Genomic DNA, 14,990 nt, shown 5'->3' with positions numbered 1-14,990 from the left:
TGCACAGCCAGTGCCACCACGCAGGCAGCCCCCAATCCCACGCATCAGAGCCAATCCATTCAACCTCACTGCTGAGCAGATCCACACCCTGTACCGTTTGGACCGGGACACCATCACCGCCATCGTAGACATGACACACAACGACATCGTCAGCATGATAGAAAGTCCAACCGCCATCCCCCCCCTACTGAAGGTAGTGGCTGTACTCCACTTCCTGGCCACAGGCAGCTACCAGCACACAGTGTGGCACCTGCATGGCATTTCACAACCATTATTCTCGCAAACACTCATCCAAGTGCTCGATGCCCTCCTCAAGCACACAGACAACCACATCTCATTACCACGGACTGCACAGGAGATAGCTAACACCAAAGTGGGTTTCCATGCACTAGCCGGCATACCCGGTTGCATTGGTGCCATCGACTGCACCCATGTGGAATTGGTGGTTCCACGTGCCGTGGAGGTACCGTACCGCAACCGGAAACAGTTCCACTCAATCAACGTGCAAATGGTCTGTGACTCCAACAAGATCATCACACATTGTTGTGCCCGATTCCCCGGATCAACCCATGATTCCATGGTCCTGAGGAACTCCACAATACCACGCTACATGGAGCGACATGCAGGCCCAAGATCCTGGCTACTCGGTGAGTCCAATGTAATGGAAGTGGGCAGGTGAATGACGTACCGATGCATACTCCACCTGGCTGAAAGGGGGGGGGGATGCATACTCCACCTGGCTGAAAGGGGGGGGATGCATACTCCACCTGGCTGAAAGGGGGGGGGATGCATACTCCACCTGGCTGAAAGGGGGGGGGATGCATACTCCACCTGGCTGAAAGGGGGGGGATGCATACTCCACCTGGCTGAAAGGGGGGGGGGATGCATACTCCACCTGGCTGTGAGTAACACGGAGATCGGAGACAGAGGATGGGCACTTACAATGCACACAACCCCTCTGCATACATTGGGTGATGGCATGCAAAACAGGCCATGGAAGCCATGAGCATATACAGGTAGCATTGTGTGAATAAATTAGGTCATGTAGATGTGAGCCAAATTAACAGTTGGATGCAAGCCATGATGGAACATCATGTTCTTGATCAGACAACATGACTGACACATACATTCTCGCCTACATACAGGTGATGCAGGCTATCCCCTGAAGAGTTGGCTCCTTACACCAGTCCGGAACCCGCAGAACCAGCACGAGGAGGACTTCAACCGTGCACATACACGTACTCGTGTGGTCATAGAGCAGACATTCGGCCTATTGAAGGCACGGTTCCGAAGCCTCAGTAGGTCTGGTGGGGCACTCCTGTATGGCCATGAGAAGGTGGCAAAGATCGTCATGGCATGTGTAATGCTACACAATATGTGCGTCAGGCAGAATGTGCCCCTGCCCCCTGACGCAGAACTACAACCACCTGACGATGAGGATGAGGAGGGAGCAGATGGGGCGGCACCCCATGGAGGAGGCGATGCACAGGAGGGGCGTGCAATGCGCCAAACTATCATCGACCACTGCTTCTAGCACACATGGCTGGTGTGTGTCACATGGTGACTGCACTTGGGGCACTGTGTGGCACTGGGACATGCACACTGTGGACTGTACACCAATAAAGCACACATGCGCAAAGAAAAATGTATTCAAGCCATGGAACGTCGTGACCCACCACCTCCCACCTCCCACCTCCCCCCTGCACACACCCCCCCCCCAACTCCCCCCTTAACTCCCCAACACACCTCCCCGCCACCCCCCTGCACACCCCAACACACCCACTCCCCCCTCCACCCTCCCCCCCCCCTGGAATCCCAACAAAGGTGTGAGTTAGTCTGTGCAGCAGTGTCTGAAGTAGGATTCCTACACTGTCCGGCCACTATTGGCAGCCCCCTCCACTGGCCCCCGGGGCACCCCTGCCTGTGCTGCGGAGGTTCCTCCCCGATCGGCGGATGGGGCTGCTCGGTGTCGAGCTGGCAACCGAGGAGGATCCTGCCTGCTCATTTGGACGCATGTCCCGAATTGTCTGCACAAGGTCAGTGATGGCGTGCCGCACAGCAGCAAGTTCCGCGCAGATGTCCTTTGTGGACGACTCTATAGCGGCCTTCACTGTCTCCGCACATTTCTCCATTGCTGCACTTGACCCCCCACATTCTGCAACATGTTCTTCGAGCAGCGAGGAAAGTTGCTGCTGCCGGGTGGCAATCGCCTCCAGGGAATGGTTGGTATTCTGGCCCATGGCTAATGGCAGTGGTATTCCCATTGGGCTGATCACCCCCTGCAGCGGGGATGGAGTGGCTGGCCAATCGTCATCCTCTGGCTGACCCTGTGTGGCATCCGCATGCGGGCTGCTTAGGGACAGGTAGGGGGAATGAGGGTGGGCTGTGGGGCTTCTGACATCACTCTCCTCAAAGATCCCTGCTTCGCTATCGGAGGAGGCTGCAATGGCAGCAGTTTCCCCAATAGTGCTGCTTGCAGCAGAGGCTGTGCCTTCTGTGGGCATGATTTGTGTGATGTCTGCTGCTGCTGCTGCTGCTGCTTCTGTACTGCCTGCTGGGGTGGCTGTCTGTGCCCTGTCCTGTTTTCCTTGCATGGATTTTGGCTGCTGTGGGGTTTTCCTCGGGACGGCAGAGGTGGAGGGTTGTGGTGTTGGCACAGTTGTCCTGGCCCTCTTGGTGGGTGTGGAGGCAGTGGTGTCCTCTTCCTCAAGGTCGGAATTTGAGCCTGTGGTGGGACAAAGGAGGGAGAGTGTTATTGATGGGTCTGCGGACATTGGCCGGGCATTGTGGCGACTGGCATCTTATCAGTTAGTACATGTGGCACATTTCATGCAGGGGAAAAAAGTTGTCTCCCTTTTGTGTGGAAGTAGCATGGAGGTATGTGGGTGCCTGCAGTTAGGGTGTGCATACTGCATGTGTACAGGGTGCAGATCGGATGTATCTGTGGGCAGTCTCCTGCTGATGTGTTGCATTTACACTATGGGCCAACATTGTACTTCACATGAATGGACTTAGGTGAGATTTGCATGCCTTGATTTGAGCCACCTACCTGCATCGCCCGATGTCGGGGCTCCTCTCTCCATTCCTCCTACTCCTTCAATGCTCTGCATTCCGATTGTGGAGGCACAGATTTCCTCCCATGGCTGCAATTTAATAGGGGACTCCGATCCTCCCCCAGTTGCCATTGCCTGGTTCATGTTTGCTGATAGTATGCTCCTGACTCTGAGCCGGAGATCGTCCCACCGCTTGCGGCACTGTCTGACATTGCGGGGTGTTGTTCCCACGGCACTGACCCGCTGAGCTACCAGTGCCCATATGGCCTTCTTCTTGGATATGGCCGGTCTTGTCATTTGGTTGGAGAATACCACTGCGGCGTTCTCCTGGAGGGTCTCCGCTAGCATGGTAAGCTCCTCTCTGGAGAAGCGGTCTTGCCGCTGGCGGTCACAGGCTTTTTTCACCACTTTAGGCATTTTCCTGCAGGTAGAAGGTTGAAGCTGGTATTTGCGGGGTCTCAGGCTCGGATGTCCAGTGGTTGCGGAGGATGGCAATGGATTGTGTTTTTAAAGATGGCCGCCGTGCTCTTTCCCGTTCCGCCGCGGTGACGCTACTTCCGGTTCCGCTTATCTACGGTCAACGCTAATTGCGGTGACCGCTAACTACGGTCACCGCTATGTACGGTGGTCGGGGTGGCGGTGGTGCACCTTGCGCCGCATACGATGCCGGTAGGTGCCGTTTTGGGGGCATTACCGCCATGGCGCAGTTTACATTACCGCCATGGCGTAATGCTCGTGCGCGATGGGTCGTAATGTGGCGCACTTTACGCCATCGTCCCACGGCGTTAACGCTCATTACGCCATGGCGGTAATGACGGCGGATTACCGCCAGGGTCGTAATGAGGCCCCTTGACTCTTCCCTCACACTGACAAGACAGATCAACGCCATCTCTTCTGCCACTGCTTACACCTGCAAGCTCATCAATGCCAGTAGACCATACCTCTCACCCTCCAACTGTATCACATTAGCCAGAGCGCTAGTCCTCTCCAAAGTCGACTATTGCAACGCTCTATACCTGGGCACCAGCCAAAAAAACATCAACAAGATGCAAGTTATTCAAAACAACTCCCTACGAGCAGCTCTGAACATATCCAAACACGAACACATCTCTGACACCAGAAGATCATGCCACTGGCTATCTATATCTCAGAGAATTGAATATAAAATGCTATCACTTACGCACAAGTGCCTAACCTACCAAGCACCCAGATACCTATCAGACAACCTCACACTCCACATCCCACCTCGACCAACCAGATCAGCGCAAACACACTGCCTAACCATCCCGAGACACAAACTGAAAAAAGCAGGTGGCGCAAGCTTCCCCGTGCATGCCTCTAAACTTTGGAACTCACTTCCTCTTGATCTTAGATCTGAACCATCCTTTCACAGATTCAGACACAGCGCCAAATCCTGGTTACTAACCAAAGAAGCCATGAACTACTAACACTATACTACTAGCTTTCCCATTGCCTGGAACCTTGTAAACTATGTACTATGACATGATTCATGCCTGCCATACCTTGTATCAATCTTTACTTGCCTGATAGTGTACCAAATCTCTGTACTTACCTTCTATGGACCATTTTGCATTGTACTGTGTTATTCTGATATGTTGTTTTCAATTTAAGCGCCTGGATGCCCTAGGGCCAGGTGGCGCTATACAAATAATAAATTAAACTAAACTAAACTAAACTAGACACACAAGGGGGGGATGGGTAGTAGGGTAGGGAAGGGGCACCAACCACAGGGTAAGAAAGGGCGGATGGAGAGAGGAAGATGTTGGGTGCGCCTCATTGAGGTAGGGGACACTTTCCTTCATGGTCCCGAACGGAGCCTCAAAACCACCCCCGAACTGCTCACCCCTGCAGAGTACTGCGTTGCAATACACACACAAAACAGTGACCTTTGAAAGGTAAGGATCTACTGCAGTGCGTATGTCTGGCAAGGCTGTTTGAGGGATCTGCTGCTCCACAGGATTGTCCCTTGTGGTGACAGGAGAGGATGCCAAGGATGCTGCAGTGGAACTCAACCTACTACCCTGTTCGAAGCGGACAACCCTCCGAACTGCTGCTTTGTGGCTGGATCTCTGGTGTTGTCGCATGGAGGTAGTCCCATAACTTGGTAGACCAGGTTTGCCGCAACTGAGTACCATGTGGCGCTCATTGCAGCAAACCTTCCCAGCACTAGCATTTGGCTTACCACCAAGGGTGTTAAAAAGCCTCCACACCCATGTCGGCAGCTGGTAGTGGGGACTTCAACTACCTCATTCTCTTCTTCCTCTTCTTCCTCTGCTGCATCATCACACCTGTTCCCCTCTCCAGGCTCTTGCGAAGGATGTGGTGGTGTTGGTGTTGGTGGGGGTTGGGCTGGTGCTGAGGCAGAGGCAGCAGATGCAACAGCAGTGGATGCCATTATGCAGGTAATACAGGAATGCAGGAACAAGCAGCAATATGGTGCAAGCAGCAATCTGGTGCAATCATCAATCTGGTGAAATAGCTATCTGGCAATCTGGCACGGTGCTGTGTTCAGAAAATCAAAAAACAGAATGAGGAGCAGCACTGGGGTGTGGCCTTTTATAGTGGTGCTGAGGATCGCTTCATGGACAGTCGCATGCTTCACAGATATTTCAAACCCCAAGCTGTGCTCAAAAAGTTAAAAGAAATTTTCCAGATCACCAGTGGCATGGTCTGGAACCTCTACAAGGGTGAGGCTTCACAGTAAAACACCTTGGATTGGCCCAGAAAGCAGCATGTTTTTGATGTTCGGGGGCCCGGACCCTGTTTGCGAATAAGGGCCAACGCTCAGCATGGGTGCAGTCATGTGAGGACATCACGAACATTCGCAAATGGGACGGCTATCAGTAGGACCCAGTGGCTGCGATGCACATGTGCCAGGTGTCGGCCGGACATGGAGGACTCCCCGAACGAATTAAGTATGTCATCGCTTTACAGACATGCCGGACAGGCCCGTGGTTCATAGGACCTGGGGGAAGAGATCGGCATGCCCCCATGTGTCCACCAGTCAGGGCTTGGCTCTCCGAACTAATTAAAAGTATGACACTACTTTGCGGACATGCCGGGCAGGCATGTTGTCTGTAGGACACTGGGAATGTGATGCGCATGCACCCAGGTGTCCGCAGGACAGGGGTGGGGTCCCCAAACGAATTAAAGGTACATCACAGCTTTACGGACGTGCAGACAGGTGAGGAGTCCTACCGACACCTCCATTTTGAATGCAGAATGCCGGACAGGCATAGTGTCCATAGGACACCTCCATTTTGATTAATTGCAGACATCCCGGACAGTTGCGCGCTCCGCAGACACCTAACAGGGCTATTAAGAAAGAAAACACACACATAAAGCAACAGTATGCAGATAGAACTTTATTTACACACATAAATACACACAATTACGAAAGGGAAGGGGTAGCAGAAATGGAAACATATGCAGGGGAATTAGGGTTTTTCCACAAGTTGGTCATCAGCGGAGGACAGGATTGAGGTCTCATCATAACGTCTTTGCCTACAGGGAATTTGTGGGATGGTTGGCTGGGACAGGGGAAAGGGAGACAGGTGCAGGTGGGGTAGTGGTATTTAATATTGTCCGTTATATGTCTCTGTATAAATTCATCAATTGGTTAATTTTTGCCTCCAGGTTCACTACTTTATTTTGCACACTGTTAGTTTGGTTTTGTATATGCCCATGCACATGTGGAGGAGCTGCTGCTTCTTTGCCATTCCCTTCATTTCCCATATGTATTGTTAATAAAAACAACATATCTCAGGTACATATGAAGTAATGTGTATTAATTTGCTTACTTTTCAAACAATTCTCCTCAAGCCACTCCAGGACGCTTGCCATTTCTGTGTAAAAAAAGAGAAATAATTTTTACTAGTTTTGTACACAGAACAAACTGCACAGTTATAGGAACAAATATAGAGTACTTACCACTTTGTAGTACGGTTCTGCTGTCACTACTTTGCACTTGTTCCGCTGACAGTTGCTTCTCAGTTTGTATGTAAAGCAGCACTGTTGGAAGCACAGGTTATTTTCCTGCTTCGTGCATTCCATTATGTTGCACGCTATATGCAATTGCATTGCTGTTTTTATAAGTACAAAATGTGTATACCTATTTTATTTTTCCTTACAATTCACTTATGTATTGATCTTTAAAAATGTTCAGTTTCTTTGCTGTATGCTACCATAATGTGAAACAAACCCCGCACTATTGGGCAGAGTGGATGCTACCCGATATCCGCAAACAGTCGCATAGTCCGCGGACCCTGAGGTTATCAGCATGAAGCCAGGGGGTTCAGTATGTTATATGTTACATCTATACAATTTACGGATATCCTGGTGAAAACCTTTGAAATTCAGTGATAAAACGTTGTTAAAGAGACGTTATGGTTAAGTTGTGCTAATAAATACGTATCAAATTCAGTGACAATCTTTGTTAAAGGGATGTTATGGCTCAGTTGCCTTAATAAAAACCTATCAAATTCAGTGCAAAAACTTTGTTGAAGGGACATTACAGTTACTTTGCAGTAATACCACCTATCAATAATATGGTTACAAGTATACCCGAAAACCCCCAGAAATTCGACATTTATGGCAAGCTAATCAACCATAACTCGTGCCAACACCGTGCACTGCTAAGACGAACAACAATGACATCAAAGATGACATCACACATGTAATTGATGACATCACTGATGACATCACATGTGCATTTACTTTTCACGAAAAGCCTCTACAAGGGATTGTCATTATAATGTTGGCAGAAAACTATCAGAGATCATTGGGAGAAATATCATGAGATACATAGTTCATTAAGCAATGCATTGCTATAAACGCCATTGCATTACAGAGTTCTTTCCGGTATAGGGACCTACTCATGTAGAAACATAGGCATTGTCTACAGCATGCACCATAGATGTGCAACATTCATAAGTTTGCCATGTTGGATAGTAAAATGATGCATGCTTTCGTTTCAGAGTTTTGCGTACTGTGAAACATGTGATAAGTAGCTAATAATGCCTCACTTACTTCATAATTGTACTGCTACACAAAAAACATAAAGAGACCACAACGCATACAAATATGAGCATATACAGGGAAAGTAAAGTAAGCAACAAAAAAAAGCAGTATTACCAGAAAGTATTCATAACCTAATTGATTATCGTCATGCACAGAAATGATTGCTGTGTTTCAGGCCTGCTTCTTCCTCTATGTATATGTATCATATGGTGTGATTGAACCCTAAGGAAAGTAGTGTAAGAACATATGAGAAGGTTAAGGTCTACACATATTGAATTTTTAGTTCCTGACTGTCAATGAAGAAAACCACCTGGCCTAGATAGGTCAGTGAACAAAAAAGAGGGAGCCAGACATGTGATGTCATCAGTAATGTCATCCATGACATTTGTGATGTCATCTTTGATGTCATGGGTGTTAGTCTTAGCAGTGCACAGTGGTGGCACGAGTTATGGTTGCTTAGCTTACCATAACTGGCGAGTTTCTGGGGGTTTTCGAGTTTTACTTGTAACCATAGTATGGATAGGTTGTTATTAGTGTAAAGTAACTGTAACGTCCCTTTAACAAAGTTTTTTCCACTGAATTTGATAGGTTTTTATTGCGTAATTTAACCATAACGTCTCTTTAACAAAGTGTTTTCACTGAATTATATACAAAAGTGTGAAAAATGCCTTGTGGAAGAGGAAAAAGAATGAAATGGCATCAGGCTAGAGGTGGGAAGTGGGAAATAGGTCAGTGTATCCTCTTTCCTCCTCTTAGTGGGTCAAAAACAAACATATTGGGGAACTAGTACAGAGACCTGGTAATGTTTAAAAATGTACAGTGGGCATGGCCACAGGCCATGCTCACTGGCCATGGCCAAAGGGCATTGCTCACTGGCCAGGGCCAAAGGCCATGCTCACTGGCCAGATCCAAAGACCCTGGCTAGTGGGCCCAAAAGACATATAAAGTGGCTACAGCCACATAGTGGGTCCAAAAGAATCATCTTGTGTGTCCATGTCAGTGGACTTGGCCAAAGACCATGGCTAGTTGCCCAGAAAAAAAAATGATAGTATAACAAAACCCTTGAAATGGCTAGTGGCTCAATAGTGGCCAGTGGGCCTAAAAGACATTTATAGTGGCCAGGACAGAGGCAGCGGCCACCTATTGGCTCCAAAAGAAAAATGTTGGTGACCATGTACAGCAGACATGGCTGAAGGCCATGGCTAGTGTCCCAGTAGTGTTTTAAAATATACAATGGACACAGCCAAAGGCTGTGAGCCTGAAACACATGTATAGTGGCCACACCTAGTTGGCCCAAAAGAAGCATATTGGGGAAACATGTACAGTGGCCTGTTAGTGATTCAAAATATATAGTGGGCCTGAAAGACATGTATATTGACCACGGCCAAAGGCCATGACCACCTTGTGGGTCCAAATAAAACATATTAGGAGAACATGTACAGGGGACACGGCCATAGGCCGTAACCACTGGCCATGGCCTTAGGCCATGACTAGTGAACTGCAAGAATACTATGGTATAACAAAACCCTTGAAATTCAATGAAAGAAACATAGTTAAGATGCAGTTAGGTTGCACAGATTTAACTAAACAAAACCTGTGATACTCGGTAGAAGTTATGACCAACTGAACTGGGCGCTTTCCTGTTGCAAAGTCCACAAGCACATACATTTCATACGAGAAGGGATTCACAATGACATACACAATGTTATTATGGGGGACAAAGCATTATTGGGGATATTAACTGGAGCCTGCCAAGTTAAGCTGGTCATGACTTCCCACATCTAATGAATTTTACGTTTTATTTTATGTGTTAAATCTGCACAGCTTAACTGCACATAACTATGTTTATTTCAGTGAATATATACAATACACTGGCCCTCATTACGACCCGGGCGGTAAGTACCGGTCATTACCGGCATGGCGCAATTTCCATGCCGTGCTGGCAATAGACTGCTAAAAGCGGCCCATTACGAGTTTGCGGGCACAAGCTTTGCGCCATGCCGGTAATGAACTCACTGCCATGCTGCAAAAGCCCGAAAAATCGCCTTTACCGGCATCGTCTGTAGTGGAAATAGCACCTCTGGCATCCTAGCCATCGGCATCAGCGGTCACCTCTAATAGCGGTCACCTCAAATAGCGGTAACCGCTATTAGCGGTGACCGTAAATACGCGGAACCGGAAGTAGCGTCATCGCACAGGAACGGGAAAGAGCAATCCATTGCCATCCACCACAACCAGGAGCCATCTGACCCCCAGAACTCTCACACACCTCTAACACTAGCTGTTTCAATTCAGGATGCCAAAAGCTGTTAAAAAAACGGAGATCGGCTGTGCCAGGAGCGCTTCTCCAGAGAGGAGCTCACCATGTTAGCAGAGACACTGCAGGAGCATGCAGATGTGGTGTTTGCAAATGACATGTCACGTCCAGCACTGCTGTGTAAAAAGCAGATTTGGGCATTGGTCGCCCAGAGAGTAAGTGCCGTCGGCACCACACCCCGCACACCCAAACAATGCCGTAAGCGCTGGGACAACCTACGTCTACGTGTGCGAAGTAAACTCTCCGCCAACCGAAACCTTGGGATGGTGACAGGTGGAGGTGCCGAGTCGGCCATAAAACTCCAACCATGGGAGGAGATATGTGCTACCACCATAGGTACCGAGGCAATAGAGGGAGTTGGGACATGGAGAGAGGAGCGCCGTCATCAGCCGATGCAGGTAGGTGTCTCTAATCAAACAATGCCAATACCACCACGATGATGTCCACCTGAACTGAACTGTATAGCAGGGTCCACCAGACACATAGGCACAAGACTGCCTACAGGCAGTACAGAGCATCACCTTGTCCACATGCATGATGCACCCCTTTTGTGTTGCAACCCAAATGCTTCCATGAATCACCCACCCAAGAGTGAGCCAACCTGTATGTCACTCCTCCCAATTTGACTCATCTACCATCCCATATCAATGCAGCCACCCCAATGCATGCCCGATGCCCGTAGACCCATCACTAACCCTCTCCCTCCTTTGGTCCCCCACAGGCACATATTCTGACAGCAGTGATGAGGACACCAGTGCCACACCACGGAAGAAGGCCAGGGCCGAGGAGGGTGAACACCGCCCCCTCAACCTCAAGGGGCACAGGCCAACCTAGACCACCTCTGAGGGACAAGAGAAACACAGAGGCCACAGCACCAATGTGCACCACGGCCCCCACAACGCCCACACCAGCCGCCATCAGCCAGGAGGCATTGGCAGAGGGCACACCATCGACTGGCAGCAGCACAGTCGGTGAGACTGCTGCCACAGCAGCCATATCAGATGACGAGGGTGACGTACAGCTGCATGGCCCAACACCTGCCACAGGCCCCCTCCACTCACCACACATATCCCCATGCAGAGTGGTGGACGGCAGCATGCACGGGCTGTCACCAGCAGATTCATGGCCAGCAAGTTTCAGCCCCACACCAACTGTGCCTGATGGCCAGGTCATGGTTGAAACACCTCACACCTCTGCCACAGTGACAACCACCCAAGAGGGGATCCTGGCTATACAGAGGCACCAGGAAGAACTCACTGGGCTGCTAACGCAGCATATCACTGAATGCACCCGTGCACGGGATGACATCAGGGACAGTGCTGCATCGATAAAAAACGCCATTGAGTCCACCTCCAAGGACATATGTGCGGAACTTGCAGCAGTGCACCACGTCCTCTCGCAAATGGTGGCAGCAATGCGGGACATGCATTCACCGCAGTTCCCAGGACAATCTGAGCCATCATCATCTGCCAGCTCTACTAGGACCAGCCCTGTGCGTCGGTCTAGCAGGAACCTGTGCATGTGGACCACTGGTGCACGCTTCTGCACACTGGGAAGTCAAGGGTGGAGGGGAGAGAGGTTGTTTGGGGGAGTTGAGAGGGGAAGGTGGGAGAGGGTGTGTGCTTGGGAGTTGAGAGGGGAGGGGGAGAGGGTATGTGCTTGGGAGTTGAGGGGGAGAGGGGAGAGGGTGTGTGCTTGGGAGTTGAGGTGGGAGGGGGGAGAGGGTGTGTGGGGGAGTTGAGGGGGGAGAGGGTGTGTGGGGTGGAGGGCTTGTTCACTTTGTCATAAATCTTCACTACACATTTTGGTAACTCATAATTCACATGTGTGGACATTGCTCATAGGTACGTGTGCTTTATTGCTGAACAGTCTACAGTTTCCATGTCCCTGACACGCCCAGTGCCCCGAGTGCCATCTCCATGTCACACTCCCTGTCCATGAGTACTAGAAACATTGGTTGATCCGAGTCTGACGCATGTCACGTCCCTCCTGTGCATCGCTGCCTCCCTGAGGAGCTGCCCCATCCCCACCCTCCTCATCCTCATCGTCAGGTGGTTGCAGTTCAGCGTCAGGGGGCAGGGGCACATTCCGTCTGATGCACATATTGTGTAGCATGACACATGCCATGACGATCTTTGCCACCTTCTCATGGCGGTACAGGAGTGCCCCACCAGACCTGCTGAGGCAGCGAAACCGTGCCTTCAATAGGCCAAATGTCTGCTCAATCACCACAGGGGTACGTGTATGTGCACGATTATAGTCCTCCTCGTGTCTGTTCTGTGGGTTTCGCACTGGGGTGAGGAGCCACCTCTTCAAGGGATAGCCTGCATCACCTGCATGTGGGCAACAATGTATATGTGTAAGTCATCACATCATATGGGACCTCATTAAGTGACACCATAGCATGCATGTATTTGTTAATTTCAACCCCATTTCCATGCATGAATGGAGACACACGGTGTGACTGCTATGCGTGTATTCCTCTAATGGACTGGTGTGCGTGCCATCAACTAGTGGGCGCAGGGGGGTCCAGTTCCTTGTGAGTGCTCATGCACTGTGTTAGTCCACGGAAGTTGTTTCTGTGATCTGGCAGATGTCCAGTAATTTCTATGCTTTCATCCTGGCACCGTTGATGTTAGCCTTATGATGGTCTCACTACACACAACAAATGGTCTCATGCAATTCAGTTGGACCTCTGTGTCAGTGTAGTGGTGTATTGAGGTATTTGGCCCTCATGTGACTCCTTTGTACGCATTAATGGGGGACTGTCCTTTCCGTTGATGGTGTTTGGTGCTTTGTATTGGCAATAGTCAGTGCTTGTAGCTGCATTGTGTTGAGGTGGATAAAATCTGATTTGGTACAGTGCATATGCAGATGGCTGTGGAATGGTTGTGACACTGCTTCATTTACATGGTAGGGCTGCTTACATCTTGCATTATGTGGTCAGGTGTCAGGTCCAGTCTGGGCTCCTTTGGGGTATCAGCATGGTCCATTCCCTCTGGCACTCGCAGCCAGGTGAAGTATGCATCTCTTCCCCCCCTATATCAGCCAGGTGAAGCATGCATCTCTCCCCCCCCCATTCCAGCCAGGTAAAGTATGCATCTCTCCCCCCCCATCTCAGCCAGGTGAAGTATGGATCTATACCCCAATCACCTACCCACATCACATTTCCATGGGTCTAACATGCGACTCACCGAGAAGCCAGGATCTCTGCCCTGCCTGTCACTCCATGTAGCGTGGTATCGTGGAGTTCCGCAGGACCATTGAATCATGGGTCGATCCGGGGCATCGGGCACAACAATGTGTGATGATCCTGTTTGAGTCACATACCATTTGCACGTTGATTGAGTGGTATAGCTTACGGTTACGGTACGCTACCTCCATGGCATGTGGGACCACCAATTCCACATGGGTGCAGTCGATGGTGCCAATGCAACCAGGGATGCCGGCCAGTGAATGGAAACCTACTTTGGTGCTTGAGATCTCCTGGCCAGACCGTGGTAAGGAAATGTGGTCATCTGTGTGCTTGAGGAGGGCATCAAGCACTTGGTTCTGCGTATGTGAGAATAATGGTTGTGAAATGTCATGAATGTGCCCCACTGTGTGCTGGTAGGTGCCTGTGGCCAGGAAGTGGAGCACAGACACTACCTTCAGTAGGGGTGGGATGGCGGTGCATGTTTCAATCAGGCTGACAATGTCATCATGTATCATGTCCACAATGGTGGTGATGGTGTTCCAGTCCAGATGGTACAGGGTGTGGATCTGCTCAGCGGTTAGGTTGAATGGACTGGCTCTGATGCGTGGGATTGGGGGCTGCCTGCGTGGTGCCACTGGCTGCACTGGTGGGGCATGCTGGCCCTGCCTTGCCCTCCTTCTCCTCCTGCGTCTCCTCTGTGCTGCCTGTTGTTGTTGTTGTTGTTGTTGTTGTTGTTGTTGTAGTAGTAGCAGTAGCACTTCCACTGCAATCAGGTCCTCCAGCCCCAGCATTGCTAGTAGTATTGGAATCATTGTGGAGTGTGACTGGGTGTGGGAAGGGGTGGGGTGTGCTCCTTTTGTGCTTGCCCAGTCTGTATTGCCTCCACCTGTGCTTATTGTGTGCACCTGTGGCAGTTGGGAACACTGCACATGGCCGTTTACGGGTGGTCCGCGATGCCGGTATTTGCACCATGGCGGTAAGGTACTTTACGGCCTTCACTACGGCGTTAATTGCATGTCCGCATGAGTCGTGATGTTCCCCTGTTTGTGCCATGGCGCTATTTCCGGCATGAGGGGTCGCATGCCCACGCTCATGTCGCTATTTGCGGCACCGTAAAGTACGGTGCCGCTAATAGCGGGTTGTCCTTTCCTAATCGTGTGGAGCGGTAAGCGATGCCGGTAATCCTTTACCGGCATCATTATTCACTTACCGTCCGGGTCGTAATTAGGCCCACTAACTAAAAACACTTAGCAAAAACCCAACCCTGTTCAGAGAACATAGAAAATGCAGACTGGTTTAGTATGGCACTCTTGGTACTTGAACAGAGGTGCTCAAGCAAGAAATTGCAACAAGGTCCCTATTCAAAAAGGATATGTCTTTGAAG

The sequence above is a fragment of the Ambystoma mexicanum genome, chromosome 5q (genome assembly GCF_040938575.1).
Source record: "Ambystoma mexicanum isolate Mex_15411 chromosome 5q, UKY_AmexF1_1, whole genome shotgun sequence".
Taxonomy (NCBI): domain Eukaryota; kingdom Metazoa; phylum Chordata; class Amphibia; order Caudata; family Ambystomatidae; genus Ambystoma; species Ambystoma mexicanum.
Note: the sequence above shows the minus strand (reverse complement) of the source record.